The sequence below is a fragment of the Chelonia mydas genome, chromosome 2 (assembly GCF_015237465.2).
Source record: "Chelonia mydas isolate rCheMyd1 chromosome 2, rCheMyd1.pri.v2, whole genome shotgun sequence".
Lineage (NCBI taxonomy): Eukaryota > Metazoa > Chordata > Testudines > Cheloniidae > Chelonia > Chelonia mydas.
In genome coordinates, this window is record NC_057850.1 from 128526600 (window position 1) to 128552422 (window position 25823).

The 25823-nt window shown below is 40.0% G+C and overlaps 1 protein-coding gene across 4 annotated transcripts in view; it reads left to right on the plus strand.

The window, feature by feature from the left end:
• The first annotated feature begins 230 nt into the window (after window positions 1-230).
• Window positions 231-25823, plus strand: part of CDH18 (cadherin 18) — an 840354-nt gene continuing 814761 nt past the window's right edge. For 3 of the 4 annotated variants that reach the window (XM_037893305.2, XM_043540230.1, XM_043540231.1), the window contains exon 1: window positions 380-789. The gene's annotated coding sequence lies outside the window, so the exon portion shown is untranslated. Of the gene's footprint in view, window positions 790-25823 lie in introns of all 4 variants that reach the window. The other variant, XM_037893304.2, reaches the window with a different exon arrangement.

Sequence of the window (25823 nt, forward strand, 5' to 3'; positions counted from 1 at the left end):
TCAGCATATACTTACTTCTTTTCTGTATTTACTAGAAATAGTCCCAAATTCCGAAACTCAGAACTGGATTTTAAACACCCTAATATTCAAGTGCTTTGATCAGGGGGTTGCTGTTCAGATCCATCTCTGGCATTTCTATTCTGAAACACTGAAAATGGGAAAGAGAGGGGAAGGTTTCAGAATGCTACTGCAGCACAGTGTGTGTGTGTGTGTGTGTGTTTATATAATTCACATGAGAAAGCACAGAGACAAGGCTAGCTTTGAAGCTGGGGTCTCCTAAACATTCTCTCTCTAAGGGAGATAAAATATTGAAAAATACTCGGTTTAAACTGCTGCCAAAACTCTTATACTTTGTACCACTTCTGGAAAAGACCCTGGGGACCAGCACTGGAATCCTTTCTATTGATTGGCTGGTTAAATAGAGGCCTATTAGATTCAGACAGGCTAGATTGATTATACAGCAGCAGAAGGAGCTTAGACTCAGAGCTGAGAGAGCAAGAGAGGGAGAGAGTATGTACTATAGCATCAGTATGTGACTGCTGGTGCCTGATAACACTGATACCTAGCTCCCTCAGTGGACAACTTACTGAGCTACCTTCTTCCTTCATGAGAGGATGCTAGCCTCAAGTCTGTGCAAGCGATGATAGACTGGACCTTGGAATAGTTCATTTTACTTATCTCTTAACAATCTGCATCTCTGAAGAAGAGGTTCATTATTGAAAACAAAAATTCGCCCTCTCCCCACTAAACCCACACAGCACTGATGATATACATAGTTTGATCCTCCAGGTAAGGATTTTCTTTGTCCTTTCTCAGCAGTTAATAAAAAAAATGCCTTATTCTTTTGTATACCTTGCATGTTAAAAAATACCTATGAGCTTTGGCTTCATGTACAGTATGTATTTATTGCATATAGTTTTTTCTCATTCTCAGATGGATAGGTATCAAATACTATGCATGCACAGAGAGAATTAGGAAGGAGTTCTGGATTGTGAAAAATGTTGATTATACTTTTGCCCAAACTAAGTGAAAATGAAGTGGGTAGCAATGACATTTTTCTATCTACTTGTGCAATATTATAATGTAAACTGTCCCACAGATGCCAAGCAATAAATTCTTGGCTATTCATGTTGTGCAGCCAGGTAAGGCAGTCATTTCACTGGAGCATTTCACAGTGCTTGTCAGTAGTTTAAAACAAAATCTGTCTTTTGACGGTAAGCTAACCACTGCTGCACAAACATGATCTGTCTTAAATGATATGGCATTATACTGCCATCTTATTAGAGATATGGTAATTATAGCTAACGTTCTGCTTGAAAAGAAAATACCAAGGTTTAGGAGCTGAAACATGAATCCTCAGATGTTCAGTTATTCTGTGCCTAATGTACTAGTCTCATCGAGTTGATTGCTTGTTTTGATGTGACAGTGACACTCCCCTCCCTTAAAGCGTCTTTTGTTCTCCGTAAACTTTTCACATATTACATCCCTCAACTTGGTGGGAAACAGTTTCATTACCTCTATGGAAGGTGATAGGTTAGAAAAGAAAGAATCGAGCTTTCAGCTATGCAGCAGTCAGGAAGATGTTGACTTTGGGATTATAGGTGACAGAAGAGTAAAGCTGAAAAGACAGCACTGTGACTTCAAATAAAAGGCATTCATATCATATTCTTTTTAACTGTGATGATTTGCATCACCTTTCATGTTAGTTTGTTTGTGCTTTCTGCTTCTTGATCCCAGCCAAAAGGATGTTTTGTATTCTAGCCACTTTAATTTTCTATCTGAGCAAAGTGGAGTAGTCACTATATTAATCCAAGCATTTGAGCAGTTATTCTCACAGCCAGGAATAACTTTCCTATGGGTCATCAAGTTAAGGAATTTTCACAGAAGGTTACTGATCCTAACATTTCTGTTCTTTTAAACCCTACATTGCAGTCTACCCCTGGTGATGGCAAACCATCAATGGATATGCTGCAATTACCTTTTTTCCTCCCCCAAAATATTTTACCTATGTTGTATATGCAACATTAAAGTATTAAATAATATTATTTCACCTGGTAACTACAAAACCCCCAAAAGTAACATGAAATACCTTATTCATAATTATTCAGTTCACTCTTTGTATTTTGTAGACCTTAAATATTAATTAAAAACTAGTTACTGGTATGTAGGGAAATATGGTCACAGATAATTTTTTTAAATTGGCATTAGTATAATGGACCCGAGTGCATACTTGAATGGGTGAGCGAGGTATCTGGGTTCATTTTTAATATACTTTATGAAAAAAAATGGCTAGAAAAGTAAAAATGCAAACTGACAAGCCTTAAAAAAAAAGCAGTGTCTGTCTATTCTATTCAGCTTTCTGTTTTTGCATAGTGTAGTTAAGTAGACCCAGTGTCTTTCTATAGTTGATAAACACAACTTATGCATATAGGTAATTCTAGCCTTTCCTCCGGTGATATTCTTCACATTTAACAGTGGACTCATTTAGAGTCAGATTCTGCCGCATTTACGTGCATTGAATAGGGCCTCACTACATGAACAGTCCCAATAGAATAAATAAGACTGCTGGCCAGAATACAGTACTGTACAAGGTAAGTGTCAGAATCCAGCCCAAAGTAAGAGAGAGAGAGAGAAATGCTTTCTATTTTATCTACTGACAATGTTAACAGAGCACGGTACATGTGTCAGATACTGAAGGGGCTAGAGCTAGCAAGTATATTAGCTGTGGCTGGGATTTTTCACCCAACTCCCATTGAATTTCATCAGGAGCCGAATCCCTAACTCCCTTAGGCGCCTATGAAAATGCATGCCTGTCTCTTTAAATATGTAGCACTGAGGGTAACATTTACAAATACTTCTTTTGCATAGCTTTGACTAAGAGCTATGGGAAAGCTTTCACATTTCACCTCTCCCCTTTATCTGTGCAGACATGCTTGCTTATTGAACCTGTGCTCTTTAAATGTACCACTTATGAAAGAGAGGAATCACTGATTGTTCTTGGTTGTTTCCCTCAATGGGATTCCCCCCCCCCGCCATGAAACTACAAAATAAGCATCAGTTTTAATTTACATCAAAGGGGTATAATATCAATAAGCTCCCTACAAACAAGTATCTAAAAACTTTAATGCTTCGACGCTCATCATGAAATTCTAAAAGAAAATTACAAGACTTTTATTTTTCTACTAGCGATACTCAGCTTGAATAATTATTTCTTAAAAAGGGGGGAGGGGGGATCCAAAGCCTTCACATTATTTTAGGTTTTGAGATTGTTATATTTAAATGTGTTGATAGCGTCTGTGCATAAGTTTTACACCATAAGGATTCACTTTGGTCAGTCCCAGATTTAAATAATTGAATTTACCTCTTAAACACATGTTCATTTCAAGCTGGATTTATGTAGTCTAAACTGTTCATTTCCTTTGACTTTTTGAGCACAGAGAATCTTGACTGATCACTCCATTTCACACTTTGGTTCAATAATATCAACCATTTACCCAAATTACTAATTTTTTGCCATTCAGAAACTCATTTTGCTTCTGCTTTCAACCAGGAACTCAGGAAACTGAAATCTATTTATTTTCACAGATAACTTGAAGCCATTAGGGGGCTCTTTCTTCCTATACTATTCACACAGCAGGCCACGTTGGACAGATACTATTGGTTCCTTTACCCGTTTTTAAATACATTCTGCTTGAATGAGTTTATTCTGAACATATAACTATTTTAATCAGATAGAGCAACCAGAAAATATTTATTGATTTTTTTGCATGCATGCAGATGATTGAGAGGCTAGTGCTGATGCTGCTGATGATTTATACAACGTTTTAAATTTATTGTGTGTCCATCTATCCATCCAGCTGTCCATCCAGTGTGTGTAGGGAAACACTTTCAAGAAAAATAAGACAACTGCATTTAATATTAGTTGCTATAAATGTCCAAAAGATGCTACATATCTGCTCATTCCAGAAACATTTCCTGGGAGGTGTCATGAAAAGAAATAGTTGATGAGTGCTCTGATATGGTTAGCGAAAGACTCATATTTGACTGAGCTGCCTGATAAGAACCTTTAAGTTGTTTGGAATATGGAATATGTAGTTTCTTCAGACATGCAACATTCTTTTTGAAGGAGAGAATAGATGTCAGTGAACTTTTAAAGTGGATGCTATTTGTTTGAAATGAGACATAGAGCAAATGCTACACCCTTCATTTCCCTTTTTCCCCATCAGCCTAAACCGGAAAACACTTACTCATGTGAGTAATCTCACTGAAGTCACTTTTGACCGGATTCTGAACCTCTTGGTCATGCTGAGTATTACCTGACTTGAGAAGCCACCCATCAAGTGGAATACAATACAACTCCATAGGAGTGTCCTTGAGTATTACTTGCAATATTATTTCTGTATATAGCACTATTATATAGTATATATATAGTATATTTGCAATATATTTCTGTATATAGCACTATTTAACACAAGCAAATTGACATCAATGCAAGGCAGCTGACATTTAGATGAAAAGTAACAGAGTGAGCTTAACTAGTGAAAATATTTTCCAGTGAAGGTTATACCAATAAGTATACTTAGAGAGAACAGTGGTTAGCACTGTTCCCCTCTCTGTACTGAGGGATCCCTCACACTGGCTGCATGCATTCTATTGGGCGACAGATTTGCTGCACAGTTCCTCCATGCAGGAGGTCACTCCTCAACACCTTCCTCAGCATTGATAACAGTTGCACAGTATCAGAGGTGGCTCTGGGGACTGAAATTGAGCAGTCCAAAGGTTATGAAAAACTCGTTAATAAATCTCAGTGCCAAAACCTAGAAACAAAATCTTTCTACTTGATTCAGGCAAATATTGTAGAGATAATATATACTGACTGGAAGATTTTTCTCAAAATGAATGATTAAAGTAGTATTTTTCTTTTAAATGCCATCTTTGAACTCTACTCTGCACTGATATGGCCTCAACTGGAGTATTGTGTCCAGTTCTGGGCTCCACATTTCAGGAAAGATGTAGATGAATTGGAGAAAGTCCAGAGAAGAGCAACAACAATGATTAATGGTCTAGAAAACATGGCCTATGAAGGAAGATTGGAAACATTGGGTTTGTTTAGTCTGGAAAAGAGAAGACTGAGAGGGGATATGATAACAGTTTTCAAGTATATAAAAGGTTGTTACAAGGAGGAGGGAGAAAAAAATATTCTCCTTAACCTCTAAGGATAGGACAAGAAGCAATGGGTATATATTGCAGCAAGGGCAGTTTAGGTTGGACATTAGGAAAAAAATCCTGTCAGGGTGGTTAAGCACGGAATAAATAGCCCAGTGAGGATGTGGAATCACCATCATTGGGGATTTTTAAGAGCAGGTTAGACTGACACCTATCAGGGATGCTCTAGATCAGTGGTTCTCAAACTGGTTCCGCTGCTTTTTCAGGGAAAGCCCCTGGTAGGCCGGGCCAGTTTGTTTGCCTGCTGTGTCCTCAGGGTTTGGCCGATCGCGGCTCCCACTGGCCACGGTTTGCCGCTCCAGGCCAATTGGGCTGCGGAAGCGGCGTGGGCCAAGGGACGTGCTGGTCACCCTTCCTGCAGCCCCCATTGGTCTGGAGCGGCGAACCGCAGGATCCGTGATTAGCCAAACCTGTGGACAGGACAGGTAAACAAACCAGCCTTACCCACCAGGGGCTTTCCCTGAACAAGCGGTAGCCCTAGTTTGAGAACCACTGCTCTAGATAATACTTAGTCCTACCATGAGTGCAGGGGACTGGACTAGATGACCTCTTGAGGTCCCTTCCAGTTCTATGATTCTATGATTGCCAAGTGATCTGGTCCCTTCCAGTTCTATGATTCTTATTGCCAAGTGATCTGTTGCTAAAACATGAGAAGAGAGGCTCAAGGGAATGCATATACTAAAAACAGTGACACAATGTGAAGTTGGAAAAAAATGTGAGTCAAAACTAGCAGAAAATTATTTCCCTCCTTCTTCCATTATTTTACTTCTGAAAGAGTTATTTTTATAACTGTTTAACTTTGAAAGAGAATATATTTGCTCACTGGACAAGGTAACCTGCCAAGTCTGGTTGGCTTACAGAAGCTTTGAAATTTGTAATTCCATTAAAAACAAAAGTTACCTTGTAAAACTGGGATGTTCTGAGTATGAGCCACTCAAAGTTACTTTCAATGTACTTATAAAAGATGGGATTCTCCTATTCCTGCTATTTTTGTATCTTCCTACACAAATAAGGCTACGTCCACACTTAAACCACTGCAGCATAGCAATTGCACCACTGTAGCACTTGAGTGTAGGCGTTCACTACAGAGATGGCAGGGGTCTTCTATAGCTGTAGCTAATCCACTTCCCCAAATGGCAGTAGCCTGGTCAATTGAAGAATTCTTCTGTTGAACTAGCACTGTCTAAATAGGGGGTTAGGTTGGCTTAACTATGTTGGTTGGGGTGTGGATTTTTCAGACCCCTGATCTGCCTCGCTGGGTCCCACCTAACTTTTTAGTGTAGACCTGGCCTAAGTTACCCAGCTGAACGAGACAATAGGAGTAGTCGCAGAGTAAGGTATTACTCAATGTGAATAAAGATGGGAGTATTAGCCAGAATCATCTCATCTTTTACTATACAGGTAACTTAACTTTTAAAGTATTGTTGTTTTGGTAGGAATTAGGGGCCACTGTCAGTGATCAGGGACTTTACACACATGTAGCAAAAAGATGTCCCTGCCCAGAACTGCATCTTCAATGGAAACAATAGTCATTTTCCTTTTAGATTTTCCTGAAGATCACAATGATCACATGCTTGCTTGTTTGCAGTTTTCTCTGTGAGATGATGTGCTGCATTCTGAGAGGAGGAGCTGCAATTCATTTTATTACAGTTGAACCTAGTGGTTCCAACCAAAATTGGGAACACAGTGCACTAGGTGCTGTAGATACATACGGCAAGAGAGAGTCCTTGTTTTGGAGATCGTACCATCTAAGGAGGCAAGACTGTCAAAGGCTGAGAGAAAGGAAGTATGATTTTTGAGATGGGGACCTGAGGTCCAGAGTGATTGATTAACATGAACAAGATCACACAAGAAGTCTGTAGCAGAACCAGGAAATGAAGCCAGAACTCTTGAGTCAGAATCTAGTGCATTAACCCCAAGCTCACTGTCTTCTCCACAAATCCTGTATAATTTAATTATGCTCTGCTTATCCAAAATCAATGAGGTTTCTTCAAACGCACACACACACACAATCTCACATAGAAGCTCTTGTCACAGCGTCTACTGTGTTCCACTGCAGAGATGTCTCTAATTTACTAGGTGGTGAATTTATCCTTTAAATACACACACTATGTAAAGCACTTTGAATTACTTTTGAATGAAAACTACTGTGTAAATGTAAGGTGGTATTATGATAAACAGAAGTCACTCTGAAACTTTAGCTAATGAAACCTGCAACAGTCTAGGATGCTCTGCTAAGCATGTATAAAAGATTTGTCACTGATGAATGTTTAAAGATGTATAAAACAATTATTCAGACATGTCTCCAAATAAGACTCCAGATATGCTTAACAGGAAACATTTTTTTCCCATTTTCTGCTTTCTTGGAGTCAATGCGGGGGAAGATTGTCATGTGTCTCTGACTATCATTGCTATAAGTAAGAAGTTTACAAGAATAACTTAAATATTATGAAAACTGTTAGACTCATTTTAATAGAGCTGATTTAAGATATCAACTATATTATGCATATGAAGCTGGGTCTGTTGCTGTTATTTTTTCCAGTTTCTTTTAAAAATTAAAAAATAATTAAAGCTGGGACCCCTGTTCCCAGATACCTCAGATCGACCTATTTATCATCCTATTTATCAATATGGAAAGGACAGATCAGGACTCACTGACAGCTATTTACAACCCTTGGCTTGAGAAGCTCAGGAATAAGCCAATGCTTATATTAATTCTACCTTTTGTTCCTCATATCATCTTGTATGTAAATATATGCATACCCCCATCCTGTTCTGTATTGTTGTGTATGTAGCCCCTGACCTTGCAATCAGATATGTGGATGGACTCTTGCAGCACCAATGCAGAAACCAGGTGTGTTCAATCAGCCTCCATATTGGTACAAGGATCCACCTGTGCAGATCCAGTTGCAAAATGTGCCCCCTAGTTAAGTTCTGTGGTGGATATAAGGTATTGAAAAAGCTTGTAACCCAAAATGCATGAACTTTAGTTGGTCATCAGATGTTTGAATCCTGCAATGAAATGTGGTTCTTATTTTTTTTCCCAATATTTACAGTTATTCCATCCAACTAACATGACCAGTAATACATGAAGAAGGAAAAAATACTTTACTGTGTATAATGAAGAAAAATACTATTAAAGTGTGTGGAAGGACAGTCTGGAGATAAGCTTTTACAAATTGTGGATTTACTTGAATTTCAAAGCCTTTAGAACAGAGGCAACAAAATGCTACTGCTTTGCAAAAACACTGAATATGCTGAGGTGTAGAACAATGCACAGACAAATCTTCCTCTGTACAATAATTAATGATGCAGATCTGTGGAGCACAAAGTACATCAGCAAGGTCCAGCAGAACAGCTGATAGTGAAAAGTACTTCTTTTAGTTGGCTGTCCTTCCTTGGCAGATTTGTACCTTAGAAAATTAACTTGTTTATGGCAACAACAAAGCCATGTCAATTCCTTGAATTATTTATACCGTTATTATTTTTTTTTAAAGTATTTTTCATGAATTCCAGTAGTTGGCTGAGGACAGTAGCCCGAGTATATTTTATACCTTCCAATTATTGAAGATTCCTGATATAAATTAGTGCAAGTTTAACTTACTGGCCAGATCTGAAGTAGTGACCACTTCAGTTATTAAGAATGCATGATGATTAACTATTTGCTTGATTCCACTGAGGAGTACATTTGTTCTTAATACTGAAGAATGATCAGCAGTCCCACTTGTACATGGCCCAGAATATTTAAAGGTGAAGATGATAGACTAGACAGGTGGCCACTGGGAATTATGTATGGTATAGAGGAGAGTAGCAATATACTGGTTTATAAACTGCTGCATTCATCTTTTTCCTCTTGGAGTAAAGGGACTTTTGTTTTCCTCTTCTAACAAAAATTGAGACAAAGAAATGGGTTTTCCTTTTTTGCACTGCCCAGTCATCCAAAATCCAGACAATACTTATCGGCTCCAGCCTCTATTGGATGATAAATAAATGTACTGCTGAGTGTAGAACGATAGACTCAGTCCCTCTACAATTGAAATTGATGGCAAAACTGCCACTAAATTCATTGGGAGTAAGAATGGACCCATTATTTAATGATTTTTCATGATGTACAAAGGCGCTGAAACATGACCCAAAGCTTCATCCAAAGTTCACATCCATTTTTTTTTCTCAAGTTTAACTTTAAAAAAATATGCAGATAACCTTCACATTCCAGTTTTGGCTGGGACAGTATCTGGATATACTAAATTACCATACGGGAGACTAGTGTTGTGAAATGTCCTACCCAATTGAAACCAGAAAGTAAAAATCCTCACAGGAAAGCCACCTCCCTTCAGCTATCTAACCCTATTTTGAGATGTGACAAATTTCAATTCGCTTCAGATAAAGTTTTGGATGCCATTCCAAAACATCAAAGCTTTTGGAGGGTTGCTCATTACTGCTGTGCACTCATGTAAGAGAACAAGAAAGCTTTTCTTGATAATTTTCAAACGCAGTCCTATAAGAAAGTAGATAATGTAATTAGCAAAATATCAGCAACACAACTGGCAACTGCTCTTCCTTCTCCACATCTTATTTCAATAAAATGTCTAGGGCTATATTGACAGTTGCCATAAAGCCACTTTGTTACACTGATACAAAGTGGCTGCAAAGAAGCTATAAAACATCTGGTAAATAACCCTGATAAAGAAAGCCCCACTGTTAGATCCAACATCAGCTCTACTGATTCTACCCTACCCCCTGCAGGAGGCCATGGTGCAGCAGCTAAGGCCAGGGGATAGCTTGGAGGATGCGGAGGGGTTGTTGCTGGGGCAGACCAGTGCTCCAACAATTATTTGGCTGTCACAAGGCCTACAGGGCCCTTGGGCAGCTGTGTGCAAGTTAAGTGGCCTGGTTAGTTCCCAGGAGCTCCTGGATCGAGGTGCAAACTACCCACCTCAGTATTTGTGCAGAGATGATCTCCCCTATTTCTACTAGCAATTGGGGACCTGTCACAAGCTATGCTCTTCCTCACTGCTGATGAAAGTACTTTCCAGAACCAAAGTTCTTCCCTCTCTAGGAAGCCAGATAAAATCATCTCCTCCTGTTGGTGTACAAGCAGGAAAACGGGCCCTTCTCAACCTACATTGTAACTTTCTCCCTCTCCTTCCCCTTTTCTCCTTCCTCCTTTTATGATTGTCATCTGGGCATGGTGGGTTTGTGAGGCACAGAAGCATACATTCCCTGACCCTCTTAACTCTTTCCTGTATGGTTCTAATGCCCTGCAGACTTGTCAGAGGATGGAAAGAAGTTTCTTGTGTTATTTAGATTCTTGTAAGGAGCTCATTACCACAATACGTATTCACCTGGCTTTACCTGCATGTCTCCAATCGGAGTCTAAAAGGCTCAATAAGACCACAAGCCCTTTCAGAGTATTTTGAACATCCACATCGCAGACAGCAAAAACAATTACTAAGCACACAACCTGATGGTTATGAACTTCTCTTAAATGGTTCTCTTTATTTTCTACCAGTTTTCTTCTTCTCATAAAATGTAAACTCCAGGATTGAAGTCCAGTGTTCTGCCAATTAAAAATATAACACCCAGGGGACAACTGCTGGGAACATTACATACAGTAATGCAAATAATGATTTTTCTAATGCTCCAGAGATGCCCACGTTTGACCTACACTCAGTCTAGTTTATAGAAGTCAAACTGTTTAAATCTGTCTTGTGTCTCTTTTCACATGAGATGTTACTGAACACCTCAGCCACGAAAGTTTTCCATTTAGTACCTGAAGTCTATCCCCACCCAAGGCATATCACTGCCAAATATTTCTCACAGTTTCTTTATAAATGCAATACACATTCTTCCCTTCTGGAAATAATCTCGAGGAGCTTCAGGACTTCGGTACTTTGAAAAGGAAATTGCTTAAGCAATTACTTTGTTTCAGCCAATCAACTGACTATTCTACTATTTGAGGAGGTATTTTCTGCTTATTGCATCATGTACTTTACTAAAGAGAAGAAATGGATTAGCAAAATCCAGGCCAAGTGAATAAAAATACAGCCAAACGTAAAGCATGTGAGCATCACAATCACTTCAGCATGCATATGATTTGGACTCTGTGTCAGAGGTACTTCATCAATGCTGTATAACATCATAGAGGCACCCTCTTATCTGAGAAACAGACTTTCACCCCACACTGTGTTGCAGTACTTAAATACATCAGCCCAAAGCTTCTTGCTGTTGGTTCTTTAGACTTTGAACACTTTAAAACCAGTTTCCAGGGCCTTCTTAATTTAGGGATTCTTTCTCAGAAATGCAATCCTTTTGGAAATCCACCAGCACCTGTGTCTAGTGAGCTAAAGGGCCTGATGCAAGATATTTATTTAGTTTGTCTTGTTTTTATGGAAAGGGAGCTTTGTGTCCTCTTGACTGAGAATATGACAAAATGGTTGCTAAAACTCTTGTAGGCAGCAACCATGTTTCTCCCGTTACCTATGCATAAGTTATGTTTTGTTTTATTTTTTTAATTTTGAAAACATGTCTAGCCACCATGGAGAAGGATGCTGTAATAAATATGTCATATATTTCTAGTGGGCAGAGGACTGGAGTGTGGTCTGTGTCTTGAGGTTACGTTTACACCTCATACCTCCTGAGATGGCATGTAGGGTCTGTGCAGCTACATGAAGCAGTGAAAAGCAGGTTGCATCACATGTGTCAGGGAGAGACTCGGGGGGACGAGGGAAGGGCTTGGGAGCAGAGAGCTGCCGGAGCCTTTCACCATTGCCTCCCCCTCTGCACCAGAGCCTTCCCCACTGCCAGAGTCATTCCTTGTTACCTCCGCAAATGCAAGAATCTTTCCCCAGTGCTGGAGCATTTTCCCCTACTGGTGAAAGTCTCCAGCAGTGAGGAGGCAGTGGGACACTATACTGCTAAAAATAGACGTGTAGACAGGGAGGCACTAGAAAGGGTGAGTAGAGAGCCCTGAAGGCTACATACCAGGGTACATACCCACAGGGTGCAGAAATGTCTTTGCTCTATTTGCCTAAGCGGTATCTCGTCATCTACACTGATATTTATATCTTTGCTAGGGGTACATACAATGTCTGTATTCTACATTCTGCTGAAAGGAATGTGCAGAGTAGACATTATTCTTTCTTAAGCTTTTTTGGAGTGGGAGTTGCTTTACATGTTCATTTGTGCATTTTCAGCACCCTACTAATAAATCTTGAGTTCAGATAACAAAATATAATTAGGTCAAACTTCACACTGCTTGCCTTGTAGATGATGCTTTAACTTCTGGATTTAACTGCAGGCTTGTGGGTTTGTGAATGTAGAGATGTGCCAACTCAGTGAATTCTAGCGGTAAATCATAAGATGCCCTGGTCTCGGGAAGGATAGTATACGAATGAAAATAAATGTATATAATAACTTATAGGTTTTAAAGCTGAGTCTTTCCCCAAATTGCAATAAGACCAATTTATTCTCATATTTTGCTCCTGTGTTTTGCTTGTATATTCACCATCACTGGTCATTCATTTCTGCTTTATATATATTCTCATATTTTGCTCCTGTGTTTTGCTTGTATATTCACCATCACTGGTCATTCATTTCTGCTTTATATATATATATATATATATATATATATATATATATATATATATATATATATATATATATATATATATATATAATTTACCTGTTGGCTCACCTTTTGGTATGCATCATGCAATATCTGTGGTGGAAAAATATGGTGGTGTTCTTTGACGTGCTAATAGTGGAATAGATGTATCATTTAAGGTAGTCATGTGGGTATTTTGTATCCCAGAGGGCAGATGTAATACAGCAATTAAATGATTACCCTGGCATCACTTTGCTGCTCCAACTCACAGGAACATGTGGGACTCAAAAGAAGGCTGATTGTACCTCATGCAGCATTAGCACCTTTATTTTACTTTTTTTTTTTCTTCAAAACACTTTAAAAAATGCGCAGGACATTCTCGTTCAACTGGTTTCGGTACATGACTCTACATGTTAATTGCTGGTGTTACTAATGTAAAGCCATTTTAAGTAAATTCCTTTTAGGGCCTCACACTTCTTGTATTTGACATAAATGCAATATAATCTAAGCTTTCTAAAATACTCTTCAAACCTGTGTATACACCTTAACGAGGTCATTATTTTTAGCCCCCGAGTCCTGCTCCTTTTGAAGTCAAACCCTAAATATCCTTTTCTCCAAATGCACAGAACTAGGACCTGAGTCTCTTCCTACTTTACAGCATTATGAACCAGGAGTAATGCTACTGAAATTAATGGCATTATTCTGACATAAAATTGGTATGAGAGAGCAGAGAATCAATTCCCTATCTTCTGTATAACTAAGTTCTTAAATTGACTTAGTTATTTCTGTAGCCTTTTTTATATTTACTTAGTTATAGTTTTGTATAGCTAGGAACTAAACTAATTACTTCTCAGTATCTATGTTTATACACCCAAATTGTGGTGACTTTGTTTCTAAAGTCGTTGGCAAATTATATAGAGTTCTACTGAGAGAATTGTGACTGCCGGCCTAGTCAGACAAATATTACTACTAGATTTAGGATTGAAGTGAATTTGGGACTATGAGCTATTGTTGTTTCCAAAAACAGACATTGGGAATATTTTCTCTGGTGTTTTTTGAACACTCCTAATCTCCTCCATATAACAAGAGGAAGTCATGTTAACATGTGCCATGTTCCTAGGGATCAGTGTAGGCAAAACGTACAGAAAATTGTGGTTCTATTTGAAGCACCTGGTCCTACAGCGCTTACTCAGGAAATTTACCTATTACTTTCTAAGGACGTTTGCATGAACAAGGAGTACAGGATTGGACCATAAATCTGATTTCATGACATTTTGTATGTTTGTGTATATTGGCAGGGACAAGGGAATGCCAATATAGCTCTTGCATCCATTTTTGTACTAATATAGTCTTGAAATGAGTCCATGTCTTTCTATTGTTTTCTTAGAACAATATGGGCTCCCTCAATGGCTGAGAGGATTCTCAGTGATATTAAGCAAAAGTGGTGTTGTGTGGTGTCAGATTGTCTGTCTGTATTTGCTCTCCTTTGCAAACCCAGGTGGCTCTATAACAGTGTGACTGCAGATCAGTGATCAGAAGAGAATTGGTTAACTCTGACCTAAACTGCTGCCATTTGCTGGCGGGTGTGGGGGGGCGCTTCTGTTTTCAGTATAATGGATTGCAGATTGTTGGAATAGAAAGGCCTAAGGAAGTTGTCCCATAGAATTGTGGGAAGCTTCCAGATGACTCCCAGGACCTGAGTGAAGTGGGTCTGTGGCTACATTGCAAATAAATAGGGCTCAGACCCTCGGTCCTGTCATGACTCTACCTCAGACCGTTCAGCCCTACAGGTTCTTGGGAGCCTGGGTCCAAGTCCTGGGTTAGTGCAGTTGCAGTGTACATGTAAGGGGGGTTATGCTTGAGCCTGGGTTCAAGCATTGGCTTACATTGCAGTGGAGATGTACCCACGGAAAGTCAGGATTGATGTTTTCCTGTTTGTTCCAAAAGAAGAGCCATATGCCAAACTGGGTACTGCGTGCTTTTGCTAGGGTTAGGGTGGAAGGAGAGAGAAATACCAAAGTCTGTGATAAGTCATATGTTCTTTCTGCCTGGCTTGTCTACGCTTGAAATGCTACAGCAGCACGGCTGCAGCCCTGGAGATGCGCACCATTATAACACTTCAGGGTAGACACACACTACAGCAGTGGGAGGGGTTCTTGCATCATGCAGTTAATCCACCTCCCCGAGAGGCAGTAGTTAGGCTGATGGAAGAATTATTCTGTCATCCAAGCACTGTCTACATGGGGTTTAGGTTGGCTTAATTATGTCTTTCAGGGATGTGGATTTTTCACACTCCTGAGTGACATAGTTGGGTAGACCTAACTTGTTAGTGTAGACTGGGCCTTGGGGAGGTAGATTCCCTATGCTGATGGGAGAGCCCCTCCCATCAGTGTAGGTAGTGACTATGCTGAAGCACTACAGTGGCACAGCTACGTCACTGCCGCTGTGCCACTGTAGCATTTTAAGTGTAGACAAGCCGCAAGTGTAGCAAGCTACACAACTTCACAGCTAAACCTTGCTTGCTGATGTGGACTTGTCTGGGAATTTCCTGACTTGGGTTTTCTGTGCTATGAGAAGAGAACCAACACTTCCTCTTTCATCCTTTCAGACTCCCCACTCTCTTTTAACCCTCCTTTAATGCAGGCCATCTGGGGAGTCCTAATTTTTTGCTGACAGGTTGAACATTTTCTCTGGGGCAGGGAAAGACCCTCTGCCTTTTTCCATATGTGAGCAGATAACCCCATCTCTTCCTAATTTTATGTGTGGGCTATGTGCATCCTATCCCATCACCCTATGCAAGCGAACAATAAATGTAAATTTTCATAAAGTCACTTTCTGAAGGGCATGTACTTATCTTTCATGTTATTTTTACCCGATTATTTTGGACATGCATTAAGATGCATCTGGAAAGAAGATTAGGATATTGTATTGCCAATTCCAAACTTTCACAGATTCAGTCAGACTCTCAAAATTCATGATAATGACTTAAACTATTATTTAAAAAAGAACTCATGATTTTTATTTTCCAATTGTTTCTTTAAAACTTTTAGGATGCACATGGGTCACATTACCAAGTTTTCTTTTCTTTTTTACATGTATGATAGCTAGAACCATTATTTTATTTTATTTTTAAAAAGAATATAAATAAAAGATGAGTTACTCGCGTAATCATGCAAGCCCTTGTCTCCAGGAGCTGGGGAATTTAGTAAAACATCCAATATTGTAAGATTTGTGATAAAGTTGTGACAGTTGGAAATACTGAGTGTGTATAACCTGGAACAAGGAAGAAGAGATTCTGAAAGTCAGACTAGCACAGTGGTTCTCAAACTAGGTCCGCTGCTTGTTCAGGGAAAGCCCCTGGTGGGCCGGGCCGGTTTGTTTACCTGCCGCGTCCGCAGGTTTGGCCGATCGCAGCTCCCACTGGCCGCGATTTGCCGCTCCAGGCCAATGGGGGCTGCAGGAAGTGGTGCGGGCCAAGGGATGTGCTGGCTGCCCTTCCTGCAGCCCTCATTGGCCTGGAGCAGCGAACTGCAGCCAGTGGGAGCTGCGATCGGCCAAACCTGCGGACGCGGCAGGTAAACAAACCGGCCCGGCCCACCAGGGGCTTTCCCTGAACAAGCAGCGGACCTAGTTTGAGAACCACTGGTAGCACCTATGACAAGAAGTTCAGATTTATATTTGACGTTTCCCAAACTTCAAAGGTTTTGGATTTGAGGTTCTGATTCTCGCCATCCTCTTACAATAAATATATATATAATCTGTTTTAAAACATCCAGATGTTAAATACTTACTGCACATTGTTTTTTTAAAGTAATTCCTACCTAATTTAAAATGTGCATAGTAGTACTCAAACAGCAAAGAATTTTATACTTTCACATTTCAAATACTGTAGCTGAGGTAAATTATTGGTCAGCAAAACAGTGCTCACTTTTCCCCGCTCCTCCAACAAAAATAAGTCTCAGTCTACTTTTCCAAAATGAAGCCAGAGTAATGTTGTCTATTGTAAAACCTGAGCCTCCCATATTTCTATCTACTTACTTCCCTTTACCTTATCACAGAGAGGACAGTCTTGGGAGCTAAGTTATTGTGCCTTTGTAGAATGAATGTAAGCTCTACTCTTGTAGATCCAATTCATCAAATTCTGCTTTTACTGGGAGACTGTCCAAAATGAGGGAATGGTCTCCAAGAGCTTAAACAAATCTTTACTTTTAGGAGAAGATTTGAAACAGGAAGAAGACATCTATATGTAGGTTCACTTTGCTAAATTCTACCTTCCTGCAGCAGGCAAACTCACAAACACATCCCTATGATATTTGTAACGTCTGATGAAAATAACAGTTTATAACAAAGCAAGTCTATAACACCACTGTATTTTTCAGACTGATTACCTTTCTCTTTGCACCAGTGAGAGTCAGAAACACCATTAAAGAATCTGATCTGGAAATGCACTGAACAATATGATCTCATCTTGTATAACTACTGACTACACACAAACCCATTATAACATTTAACATACACATGTTCATTTGCTTTATATAATAAAAGATTAAACCAACCCAGTAATGCTCTTGTCAATACAAAAACAATCAAAAGTTGACAGATTTTTAAATACCTAGAGAAAACTGTGTCCCTTTCATTCATACTAAGCTTGAGACAGTGTCTTTTGTTAAATGTCCCATAAACCTTGCTTTAACATTGCTTTCATTGTTAAGGTTGCCAACTCTCCAGGATTGTCCTGGACTCTCCAGGAATTAAAGATTAATCTTTAATTAAAGATTATGTCATGTGTCAAAACCTCCGGGAATACATCTAACCAAAACTGGCAACCCTATGAATAGCATAATTATTATTCTACAAGTGTAAGAACCCATTTCTTGCCTTCAGAATAATGTGCTGCTTTACACATTTAAAAATAAGGTAGCTAGCAAACTCTGCTTTGCGAGACAGTGACCTGACCCTTAAAAGACTTATGAGGCAAGGAAGCTATGGTGTTTATTTTCTTCCTTGACTGGAAATGAAGCATGTTGTGTAAATAGGGACAAAATTCTGGTGCGGACCACAGAGAGTCATGCCCTGAAGAAACTCCTCATTACATTGTGTTCCTTTGAAAAGATGCGGGAGCCTTTATCAATTGCATACTGAATGATTTGACTATTCCATCCAAACAACCATCCCCAAATGCACTGTAAGAAACAGTTGTATGACTAAATTCTGCCTGGTGCTTGCCATAGGCCTATTATTGATAAACTGCTTTTGAAATCCCTCTGTGGAGATCATTACCTTGAGGCACAAATATCTTCCCATACAAACCTACATGCTATACTTGTAATGGTCAAATCCTCTAGTGATGATATAAATATTACTTAAAGTGACTTTTGCCTCTACAGCTGTATCTGTAGACCACAAAATGCTCCTGTTCCAGCCTTTGGCTCCCTGAACTGCAGTTGGGCTCAATGACCCAAAAGAGAGATGATGCCAGATGACTTATGTTCTCAGTCCATACATAAGAGATCATCCAATTTTGTATTTATTATACATGCTGAAAGGCTGATTAGGCATGCCAGCACATAACCTCCATGGGCATTGTAGCTAAGTGCGTGTGTGTGTACACACAAACTTCGTGTCCCTGTAGGCATAAGGTGGATGATTGCACCACCTGCTTTAAAGCCTTGAGAGACTGCAAACAACTGATGGAGCCATGGCCTTTAAAAAATAAAATGTACCCACTAAAAATAAACTAAGTAAATTGAAACAGCCTGGGTGCTCTGATAACAAACAGCATGCCTGGCCCGTACTAGTAGTTGCTGTGATGGCTCCCTCCCCTGCAATTAGCAACTGTAAATTGCTTGGTTCAAATAAGCATTTTTGCTGAGCAGAGCTGTGGTCAATAAAGTCGTAATGATTAACCCTCTGAGGGCAACAGGTAATGAATCAGTCTATACTCCCTTAGGCACCAGTCCTAGCAGGGAAATTTTATATTTGGGTAGGAGAATATCATTTAATAGACCAGCAAACGTGCTCATCTCCACAAGTAATTTTTACTCCCTGTGGGGAAATAAAAACTGCTTTTCTCAGCTGAAATACAAGATCATGATACATTATACTTGGGCATTGAATGACACCAACAAATAGTTTTTACTCTGATGGATATGGTATTCCTTCATTACCTGACAGGCTTAATTTTACTAGGGGCTAGTGCTATGGATATTGCCAAACTATTGTAAATCTACCATAATCTAGGTGCCTAATGTTGATTTCTATACCACGAAAACTACCACCTTTAACCTAAGTATAATGTAAGTAACCTGAAAGCCAAGCAGTTCTGTTGTATTTATATGACCTGCAAGTTGCTTCTTCCTACTTATATAGCTGGGAAGACATAGAATAGTTAAGAGAAATCTAATTCTGGTCTAATTAATATCATCACGCTCATCATGGACTAATGCCAACCTGTACTACCACTATATCTCAATCCACTGCTGTATCAATTGCCAGTCCTAACCTGTACAGTGATCCCTATACTTCATTTCATTTGCCAATAAAAATTAATGTAAAACTTCCTATTTATGAGTCAAATTCTGTTTTCATATCCTCTGATGTAACACCATTGACTATTATGGAGTTAATCTGGATTTACATTACACCAGTATAACTAAGAGCAGAATTTGGCTTTATATACTTATACATTATAAAAATTCCATATATATTTCCTTATTGTCTCATAAATTACAGTATACTTACTGACTTGGAGTCTGATTCTTTTGTGCCTTGCAGGTTGTGTCGTCCATTTACAGCACTGTAGAATGCTACCACATCAGAATGGCAGTGTTTTATATTCACTTTCAACTGTAAATGACTGCATATGGTGAAAGGCTGTGGAGAACTAGGCGCTATGGTATTTCATGAATTAAAGAAATACTTTTAACATTTTGAGGTGTTTGATTTTAGACTCTTTTGAAAGTTACATTTGAAAATTTATATTCCTGACTCTTCCCATGAAGTAGCTGGTAAAATTCTGGTTGGACTTTCTATTGTTTATTCTGTAGGTAGGGACTCAGTCTTTTAATATTTGTGAAGTATTATCCACACTTCTGACACTTGTTTACTGAAGGGTAATATTAAAATCTTAGTGCATAGGAGAATATAAGCTTGGCATAACACTTTAGATATTCAGCTTCATCTAATGTTAATATCCACTTTCTTATACTTAGAATGTTCTGACTATTGCATTTGGCTATCATATCTCTGATTTAAGGAGCAGACTGGCAGATGGAGGAAGTCCCTGGACTTTTGCCATGCTTAATCTGGCCATCCCACTGATAATGGCCAAAGTAAGCCGTGAATAAGCTGTCATTAGTCTTTGCTGCTGGACCAGATGCAGGAGTTCCCATGGCACTCCATTAACCATCTGTGACTTCCTTGATGCGAAACTCTTCCGATTTCCAAAATCATTGTCCTTTTATTCAGGCTGTCAATCTAGTAAAGAAAAAATATTTTTTTAGTAGTTAGTTATGAAATGACAATAGTTGTATCATAGGTCTGGTTGCAAATGAGTCTCCATTAGAAGCCTGATTTTGCCTCTCCTCTAAAATGCACAAAAAAACCCCAAAACCCACCCAGCATATCAGTCTCAAAATTGGTAGGTTAGATCTGAAGTCGGGGTAGAAATTTTCACAAAATATTAACTTAATCAGAGAAGAGGCTCCTGACATATGATACTCTCTAATATAGGGGTTAAATGCTGTTCCAACATTCTTTTTAGATTTTTTTCAACTTTGTAGCAATAAAATAAAGGAAGAGAGCAAATCTGCTTTACTGGATTGAGATCTGTAGTGCCAAAGACTCAAATTTAGTTGATTTAATGTGTGGTTTCAAGAGTTATTAAAATGTAATTTATACTATTAGCCGATAACATTGTATAGCTCAACAGAAGACAGAGGGAAACATTTACAAAAAGTGCACCACTCTATCCTTCTTTTTAGATGAGATAGAGGTGAAAAGTATAGCTACGCAGTTTTTTCCATAGGGAAAAAGATATTTTTCCTATAAAAAGGCTCATGAAGAGCCTCTCTTATAGAGAGAGAAGAGTGCTTTCCTCCTTTATGTGGACTTAAAGAGATCTGTAGCAGGGGAACGCCACCCGCCCCTCCAGCAAGCCTTAAATTCATTGTTCTTCCCCCTGCCTTTATTAAGCTCATGGAGGGCAACCCCCAACTCACCAGGAGCCTTAGCTTAATTGTGAGGCCCCAAATAGCCATTTTGGCTCATTGCATGCAGTGTTGTTATAGCCTTGTTGGTCCCAAGATAGTAGAGAGACAAGGTGGGTGATGCAATATCTTTTATAGGTCTGAAAAGCTTTTGTGCTTACACAGAGCTCTTCTTCAGGTCTGCAGAAGAGCTCTGTGTAAGCTTGAAAGCTTGTCTCTCTCATCCGCAGAAGTTGGTCCAATAAAAGATTTTCTCTCTAAGTTTGGCTCACCGGAGGATAATGACCCTATTTTGGTTTGTCAGGGGTGGGGAGCCTATTAAGGTTTTGAAGTCCCTCCTAAGTTTCATGGGGTGATGTCTGAACAGACTTCCTAGGTGTAACAAGGGGACTCCAATTTGAGGATTTTTAAGGGTTCTCCCTTTCTTTTAATTTCAGGAGATCCACGGAAATGAGGATGGTCCTCAGAACCTCCTCTCCGAGACCCTTATCCTCACTCAGTTTCCCTTCTCTGCAGACCTCCTCAGGGAGATCTGGAAGGGTTGGAATCTTAAAGGAGAGTGGCTATCAGGGGTCATTCCCTACTGAAGTCTACACAAATGGAGAACACTCAGGCAGGGAATTTAGCCCCAGGGACCTATGGATTTTGGGAGATACCCTAGAGGTCTGTGTCATGCATGATAGTCTTGTGCCTTCACACTGGCTCTGGTGTTCCTGCCTTCTATAAGGCTCTTTGGCAGCATGGCTCCATCTGCAGCTGCCCGAGAACAACCTACTTTCCATGCTTTGGGGAGGGTTCACATGATGAAGGAGGTTTGCTGAAAAATGAATACAGCCTCAAGCCAGTCTCAAGATAGTTGAACATCTCAGAGGATTCCCCATGCAGGGGTCGGGAATGGGGAGGAGATGTATGCAGTAGACATAGATCCCTGACTCTTCCCCAGTGGAAAATATTTTTGGAGGTGGTTTTCTTAGAACCTTGAAAGGGCCCATTTGGTTCAAGAAGGTGGAGATGTGTATGTGCATTGGAGGGGAGGAAGAGCAGGGCTCCCGTTTCTAGCCTTAATAAATCATGAGAGAACTGACCTTAAACCTTGTTAGGGGGCTTATTCCTTCACCCACTTACTTCCCTGGTCCTTCTCGCATGAACAGAGAGCAACAATACCCGAAGTCCAAAGGTGCAAACAATTCGATGTTTATTGGGGTGAACTTCCAGCAAGCATGATTCCAGTTTCCTTCCTTAGTATCCTCCTTCCCAGCTCTGACACCACAGAGCCTTACACCTGTGTCCCTGTTCCCATTTCCCCCTTTAGCCAAACAGGATTCCAGTTTCCCCACTCCCATTCCCTGTTCCCATCTCCCCCTTTAGCAAAACATGATTCCAATTTCCTTACCCCCCATTCCCTGTTCCCATCTCCCCTCTTTAGCAAAACATGATTCCAATTTCTCCACCCCCATTCCCTGTTCCCATCTCCCACACCCACTCACTTCCTCATTGACTGCAGACTATATAGTAAAACTTGAGTTCTGCTTAGCTATACCTTAACCAATCATTTTCCTGAAATTTAACTAACCAATCCTAACATATTGTAACATGATTATGTAACCAATTATATCCCACCACCTTAATTAGTTTACACCCAGCAAAATTAATTATACAGAAGACAGGAACAATCACAGAACCAGACAGAGATTATACAATAGACAAACAATAGCAAAGTGGGAACTATAATGACAAAACAATACAGAAGTGAGGATTTCACATCCCAGTATTGATAAGTGAGTTCTTGCCAGACAGGATGCTGTTTCCTTTTACATTTTCTAGGCACTTCCCTTTCTCTGGAGGTGATAGGAATTATCAGGACAGGATTGTATTCCTAACAGCCCAATAGCACCTTCTTTCAATGTGACTAGTTTGGAATGTGAGGATGTGACCGGTCGCTTCCCAGCTTATGGCTGCCTCTGCTGCTTAGCCAAAGGCCTTAGCCTAAGAACAGGGCCTCAGACTGTCACAGTAAGAGAAGGCCCTTACACCAGCAGACAGTGATTTTGATTCTTTCTTTTATACCTCTAGAACTAGCCAAGTGATAAGAATACACCTAAATTCTTAAAGTACAGGCCTTTGCAGACAGGCCTGAATATCTATATCCTAACAAACCTGTCATTGCTTCACACCCAAATATGCCCCTTGCTACATGTCAAAGCAGTGTAAATGTTGAAGGGAAAAATTCCACAGTTGTGGTGGATAGGTAAGGGAGAAGGAGGAACTATTTCTCTAGCAGGCTATTTTTAAAAGATGGCAGCTGGTTGAGGCTGCTTAGGGATTGGACGTGTGAGAATGAATTCTAGGAAGAGGATTCCTTGTGCAACATCCCCTTGTTGACAGGAGGGATCAAACCTGGGATCTCTTTGAGCTTAATGCATAAGCCTCTACTGCCTTAAAAGACGCATCTCTTTTAACCAAGGCTGTAACAGGTCCCTTGATTGCTGGCTGGCCTAGCCTCTAGTAGAGTGGGGCAGAGTGCCACACTGAGCAGCCAGGGATTACACTTGGGAGGCTATCAATTGTGTGTATCACATGACTTTGTCATTTATGAACAATATCTCAGGGTGTATGTATAGCTATAAAGTGCAAATATCTTTTCATATGCAAATGTATGTAGACGGGTGGACACTTTTTTAGGACTCCTCTTCCAGAAGGACTTTGCTAGCAGTTGGAAGGGAGCATAACGTGTGTGTGTGTGTGTCCAGGATAAACTTACTTGCATTCTTTCACAGACAAGAATTTATGCAAATGTCAGGACTTTATTGAATATAATGAGACCATCTAACCCAGTATCCTGTCTTATGACAGTGGCCTTTTCTTAGAGGTCAAATGAAATGTTTGCTAGCCAGAGACTGTCTTTCACTTGAACTTGCCATAGCGATGGGTCCATAATTTAAAGATAAATTGCAATCATCTGGTATTTAAGTGACAACATGGCTTTTATTGCATTGTGTTGTGCTTGGCAGATTGTTAAAATATACCATACAAGTCTGTGATATTTTTCATTAACAGATGCTATTATATACAGCCATTCACTGAATAGAAATTGTGCATAGCCTGGGAGTTTTCTGGGAGCTAACTGATAAAGGACCTTATTCTTAAAAGCATTTCCATTCCCTGTCAAATGTTGACACAATAGCCAAGAACTCAAATTGTAATTTTCAAAATCACCTTGCAGATTATTATTAGAGGCTGATGAAATACCACAGAGCTCAGTACACTCCGTTCTTTTAAAATTATCAGCAGGGCACAGTTAATTTAGTAACTGTTATTTATCCACGTGAGGTTTTATTTTAATTTTTTCTTAGTTTGTCTCAACTATTTACTCCCACTTGTGGTTAATGATAAACAATCTTTTCCTGTGATTACTATAAGGTGGCAGAGATGTATCAAACTGGCTCATTTAATGAGACTCTTTCATGCAAGAATGAAATTAAGTCTTGTTGTCACTGCTATAGTGAGCTTGAGGTAGGCCACGTCTACACTACAGGGACAGTTACAGTGCTGTAGGTATGCTGGCATAACCCCATACCATAGACACAGCACACAGTGACAGAAGAGGGTTTTCCATCACTGCAAGAACTCAGTTTTCCTGAGTGATGGTAGCTAGGTTGATGCAAGCTGTGTCTATACTGAGAGCTAGGGCCGTTTTTCACACTCCTGAGCCCTGTCGCTATGTCAACCGAACTTGTGAGTGCAAGCCAGGTCTCAGGTCAACTCCACTTGAATTCGTCTAGCTTGAGGGAGAACAGAATGAGGGTGACCACTATGCAAAACAACAGCAGAGCTACACAGTGATTTGATTAGCATCATAGAGTGATTGGATTAGCAGTTGATTAGTTGTAACTTCAATTGATACATCTGTGCTGCATTACTAGCTCTAGCAGCACTCAGACTTGAAATCACACCCCCAGTGGGCCAGCTTGCTCAATTTGAAAATGCCACGTAACTCAACCTAGAGCAGCGGTTCAAAACTTTAGCAACCCAAGGACGCTCATTTAGATTTAAAATCTTTTGCAAACCCCCAACCCCCCCCCCCAGCACTAGGCCCCGCCCCAACTCCACCCCTTCCCCCAAGGCCCCATCCCCGCCTCTCCTCTTCCCTGCCTCTTTCCGCCCCGTCCCCGCTCCTCCACCACCCTCCCAGCACCTCCTGCACGTTGGGGAACACTTGTTCACCGGCATGCAAAGGGGGTGCTGCGAGGGAGGGGGAGAAGTTAATCAGTGGGGCCCTTGGCCCCTCGGGAGTAACCTCGTGACCCACTTTGAGAAACCCCAGTTTGAGAAACGTTGACCTAGAGAATCGTATGTGTGGATGGGAGTTGGGTTGGGGCAAAGTTCGAGCCAACAATACAGTGAAAGCGGATCCTTAAACTGAAGTGAATTCTTTTTTATGTAAACATCCTCATTATGGACCTTATTGTGAAATAATTTATCAGTTACAAGGTCAAATCCAGATGATTTCAATGGGGCTTGTGCCTGAATAAGAACTCAGTCAAGACTGTATGGCGTCTGAGATCTGAATCTCAGAGCAGCAATGAGAAGCGATATTGTATGAATATGTTGTATGTCCGCTGGTATTTATAATTCCAAGTATGCAAGAAATGCATTACCAGAAAATCAGGAATAGTACATAAGCCATAGCTTTTGGTTAGACTTCAGAAGTACCCTAGGTAGTCACTGCAACACTCTTACCTGGAGAATGTAAAGTTCTAGGTGGCTCTTGTGACAGGAAAGGA